The following is a 6,000-nucleotide window of genomic DNA, read 5'->3' on the forward strand; positions in this document are numbered from 1 at the left end:
AATGAATCTAACAACGCTTTGGAACTTAACGCACAACATTTAGAGGTCTAGGCTAGAGACGTATTCCGGCGTCGTAAAGCCTGGTAACTGTTGTCCTCACTGATGGTTGGGTGATTCCTCCACTTTGAGATGATAAGTGCCAGTACGGACTTGTGCTCCCACGTACTGTCGAGTATATTTTGGGAGACCCCTATAGGCTTAAATCCTTTATCCATAGGAAGCCGTGTCTACCGCCCTATCGATCGCAATGCACTGAACACAGCATTCGGGAAGATTGACTGCCGTACCGTAAAAAGTATTCTGCAGTTTTGCAATTGGTTTGGTACTCCCTCTACCTAGATCTCCAGAGCAGTCCCTTTTTCAGACTCCTTAACGGAAAAGGTCCATCTGAGCACTTGTCACTTCAGGCTCATTAAAAATCGAAGGAGACTAGAGTCATCTTTTGTTTTTTCTCGACTCTTAAAAATTGAAAAAACAAGTTGTGTCAAAGCGTCTAAAATTTATTTTGAACGGAATAATCATCACCTTTCCCTCGTTGGTCTTCGAAGTTAGTCTCCCTTCATCGCAAGTTCTTGTAGAATCGCTAGAAAATCTTTTGGATAGACTAGATATGTCTGAACAATCGTCGACATCCAGGACTGTGTCATCCGACACAGCAGTGGTAGAGCCTCCTGCTGCTACTCCAATGATGTTCAATGGTATACCATCTGTCCCGGCAAGTTATCAACAACAAGCCGGAGTCCAATGAGGGACTGTTTCGACGACATGGTCAGTTCCTATTTCTTCATCCGGATTATCATCTGGTATTTCTTATGTTGAAACTCAACAAATTGATCCAATGTGTCTTCAAAGGCCAATCTACCCTTTAAGTACTGGATTGCCACCATATGGAGGGCAGTATGCCTTTTCATTGTTCCCTCCCAGAGAACAACCATATAGGAGTTTACAACAAAGTTCAGGTCAAACTGGAATTACATCCAGGGGTTGGGTAGCAATACTGCCTCAACAACCAAGGGTTGTATATTCAATGCAACCAGTCCACCTTGTGTCGGATATTCCCACTATACCTGCTATGGTGACTGCAACGCAAGTACAAGCGCTACCTGTTGTATGTCAACCCCAAGTTTCTCAGGTTGCAATACAACAGCCTCTTGTCTCAACGACTCAATCACAACCTCAGGTTAGTGACTCCTTATCTGGAGTGACTTAGGCTCAAACAAGTACTGTGACTCCTCATCTTGGTCAATCATCCAGTATTGGGCAACAGCAAATGGTCCAACAACCATGGCTGGTGCAATACCAACAACCACAATTCCAACAAGTATACCAAGGTTTTGAGCAGCAAATCTTTGAGAACAGTGGACAACCGTACATTCAAAATGGTCAAAATCAACCATTTTACAATGGTCAAGTCCACCAACCTTACCAAACATACCAGCATCAAATGTATTATGCCGGTATGCAAAGACCAACTGCTCAGGCGATTCCATCTTATCCTGGGTATGCTTCACCTAACCTAAATCAACAGTTACCCTTCGTGGCAACCTTAGAGTTACCTGATTTAAGTCGGTTAACAAATGATCCAATTGCTTACACCCCTTGGTGGCTAGCGATTCCGCATAAACTTCCATCAGATATTCCTAAATTTAATGGAAATCCGGGTGAAGATCCATCGAATCACGTGATGACCTTTCATCTATGGTGTTCATCAAACACCCTAAATGATGATTCGATAAGACTTCGCCTCTTTCAGAGGACGTTAACGGGTCCAGTGGCAAAATGGTACATTGAATTGCCTAGAGCTTCGTTCGACAACTTCAGTACTTTAGCCACAACCTTTTTAACCCATTTTCAATTACCAATAAGGTATGAAATGGGAACAAAACTTCTTACCAACTTTAAACAGACAACGGCCACTCACATATCTGATCATATACATGAGTGGCGACGTCGTCGTAGAATGGTAAAAACGTATGTCCCCGATCAGCTGTTAGCTGAATGGTTTATCAAGTCATTACTGCCTTCCATCACGGAAGATGTGGCAAAGGGGGGAGTCATAACAGAAGAGCAAGTTATCGCTCGTGCACAATATTTGGACTTGATTTACACTCAGTCCGGCACGCTCTACGACAAAATACCTGACGCCCCTAGACCGGAATTCTCAATTCCTCCTCCTCCTAAATCAAACAATGACTCTCATGCCGGCGATGGCGTGATTGGCACGACAGACACGAAATCGACAAAGGCTACATCCAAAAAGGCCCGTAAGATTTCAGGTCAAAATGCAAAAGACGAAATTCTTGCTTCGGAAGTAAATGCCATATCGACAGATAAGGGCAAAGAAACCAAACAACCAGGAAACAAGAAGAAAGGCAAAGGGAAGAAGAAGAAACAGGATGAATCATCAACTGAAAAATCTTCTTCAAACCCTCCTGGAAATAGGAAACTAAAATTTCCATGCATGATATGCGATGAGGATCATCGGACTTTAGATTGTCCACACAGAGCAGAGCTTAGAAAATTCTTTAAGAATTCGAAAACCTCAGCAGTGTTAACTGGTCTGTTTCCAAATCCAGGAACAAATCTGGTTGAAAGTGGAAATGGTTCCCCATCTCAAGTGCTAATGTTGTCGGTTTCAAAACAGCAAAATGATGCTTTGATATCGACAAGGAACAAAGATTATGGGAATCTGCAGCTGTCGAACAACAAGGATAAAGATCAACCAAGTAGTTCGACAACAACTTCGACAGAAGTTGTACCACCCACCATCCCTGAATTGATGATAAAACCGCCAAAGGGAGTAGTACACAAGTCGACATTTAATCCCCATGCTAGAGCAGCACAACATTATAACATAGTGGAAGATTTGGCCCAATCGCCATCCGCTATGTTGACTCTTGCAGTACTACAAAATTGCCCATCCCAAAGGCAGGCTTTATTATCGGCAATTGGTGGGATTGATCCAAAGGATTCAAATCTTGTATCCTTCGATCATAAAGGATACGATCCTCAGTTACCAGCTCAACTAGCTTTCCTTGTTCAAGTGAAAGCCCTCAACAAAACTGTTCATCGAACAATTATTGATGAGGGGGCATCTACATGTATTATGTCGATGAGTTGCTGGAAAACTTTAGGATCTCCAACCTTGTCGCAGTCTGCGACGACATTAAAATCATTCGACGGAAGGACATATACCCCATATGGTATCCTAAATAACTTGAAAGTTGAAGTAGGAGGGAAAACAGTAGAAATAGATGTTGAAGTCATCAATGGGAATCTTGATTACAACATCCTACTAGGACGACCATGGATATATGCCATGGCAGCTGTTGTGTCGACCTATTTTAGAAAGATTGCATTTCCCTTTCAAGGAGGGATTACAATCGTCGATCAACAGAACTTCCTCCCCAATGGTTCTCAAGTTACTGGAAGCATTCCCATGATACATGGAAGCCCCCATACGCTTCAGAATATCGGAGTAGGCCTACTAAAAGATCCTATACTAATGGGAACTTTCGCTCTTCCACCTCCAATCAATCTGGCAGAAGTAGCGTCGATAGGAACGTACAACATGATATCTTCTATAAAGATCTCAGAAAACGATATCAACATGGATCATGAAGTGGTTTTGCCCCGAAGCCCAATGGAAATATTATAGCAATCAATGTTCCTAGCATGGGAGGCAAACCCAAGTCAACGCTCATCAAGCGTTTGGATAGATAGGTCTAGAGAATGTGGTACTCCTTCAGATCCTTGGTTGCGAGTGCATGTCACCAACGAAGGAATTGTCCAATCAATGGTAATTGAAGGAGCACCATGGAATGATTCCCACCATCGTTCTCTTCTTCCGGATTATGAAGAAGATACTCAAAATGACCTTTATCATCCTTCAGTCTTTGATTTTCTGTCAAAGACTGTAAATACGGTGGATTCCAAGCGAAACTTGTCCAACATTGAAGAGACTATAGCCATAAATATCTCGACCAAAAGAGATGTTGTAGAGAATATTTATGTTGGCAAATGTTGTTCTCCATCAGAACTGGAAATATATAACGCTCTTTTTCGCGAATTCAGAGATGTCTTTGCTTGGTCATATAGTGAAATGCCAGGCATTGACTCAAGTATCGTTGAACACGAAATTAAGATGTATCCAGATGTCAAACCAGTACGACAATGGCTAAGGCAGGTGCACCCCAAGAAAGCCGCTGCCATTAAGACGGAAGTTGAAAAACTTCTCCATGCTGGTTTCATCTACCCTGTTCCTCTAACCGATTGGGTATCGAATATTGTCCCTGTTATGAAAAAACAGGGGACAATTAGAGTGTGCGTCGATTATAGGGATGTAAATCAAGCTTGTCCAAAAGACAACTACCCTACACCCTTCATTGACCAGATAATTGATGAATGCGCCGGATGCAAAATCTTTTCATTCATGGATGGATTCTCCGGGTATAATCAAATAAATATGCGCCCACAGGACCAGTCAAACACTGCATTTATTTGTCCGTGGGGCAAATTCGCATATCGAAAATTACCCTTTGGTTTAAAGAACGCAGGGGCGATGTTTCAGAGGGCAATGAATTATGCCTTCCATGACATCAAAAACATCGTTCAACCATACCTTGACGACCTTCTTGCTCATTCGTGAAAGTGGACTGATCATCCGCAGCATTTAAGAGCGATATTTCTACGTTGCCGGCACTACAGGATACGACTCAATCCGCACAAATGTGTATTTTGCATCAGTTCTGGTCGTTTACTTGGCTTTGTAGTCTCCAAGGATGGGATTCGTCTCGACCCATGTAAGGTCCAAGCAATCATAAACTTGCCTCCACCTTCGAATTTGCTTCAGATTCAGAAACTCCAAGGGAAAGCAAACTTTCTGAGGAGGTTCATTCCAAATTACGCAGAACTTGCTAAAGGTTATACACGTCTCTTGAAAAAGGAGGTACCCTTTGTCTGGGATCAGGTTGTGCAAGCTTCCTTTGATGCTTTAAAAGATTCCCTAATGAAAGCATCATTAATGTACGCCCCTGATTATCAAAGAGATTTTAACCTGTATCTGGCTATAGCAGATACGACCATCGCAATGGTTTTAGTTCAAGAAGTCGATGGAATTGAGCATCCTATATATTATTTAAGTAAAAACTTAAATGATACAGAAAGCAAATATTCTTACGTTGAAAAACTAGCGCTTGCAGCTGTTCAAGCGATACAAAGATTTCGACACTATGTCCTCTTTCGGAAAACTACCATTCTGTCAGATTGCAACCCCATGACTTATATATTGTCGCGACAGTTACTGGGGGGCAAATACTCAAAATGGATAGCAATCCTTCAAGAGTTTGATCTGGAATTTGTAAAATCCAAGTCAAAGAAAGCTCTAGTTTTCGTAGAATTATTGTGCGATCTCCCATCGTCGTCCAACGATGAAACATCCAAAGGATAAAACGTGGATGAAAGTTTGTTTCTAATATCTACAAGCAATGAGTGGTATGGGGATATAATCATTTATCTCCAAACCCAAAAATTTAGGCCAGACACCTCCCACTCTGAACAAAAACGTATTCGATACCAAGCAAAAGACTACATAATCTTCGGTGATACACTTTACCGTCGTGGTATCGATACAGTTTTGAGAAGGTGCCTCACCCATGAGGAGGTCGAAAAGGTCCTGAATGAGTGTCATTCAAGTGCATGTGGGGGGCATCAATCTGGATATGCTACAGCACAAAATTTTTTACGTGCAGGATACTTCTGGCCAACAATGTTCAAAGATTGCATAACTGCAGTCAGAAGTTGCCATGCTTGTCAAATTTTTGATAGCAAAACCAGAAGACCACCTGCACCTCTGCAGCCAATAGTTGCTGTTGGGCCATTTGCCAAATGGGGCATCGATTTCATGACATGTAACCCCACCTTGACCGGGGGGCATGGGTATATCATAGTCGCAGTTGACTATTTTACCAAATGGGCCGAGGCGATGCTTACATTAGATAA

Source organism: Pinus tabuliformis, chromosome 5_2, assembly GCF_031772625.1.
Source record: "Pinus tabuliformis cultivar Carrire ecotype Pingquan chromosome 5_2, CPIR1, whole genome shotgun sequence".
Lineage (NCBI taxonomy): Eukaryota > Viridiplantae > Streptophyta > Pinopsida > Pinales > Pinaceae > Pinus > Pinus tabuliformis.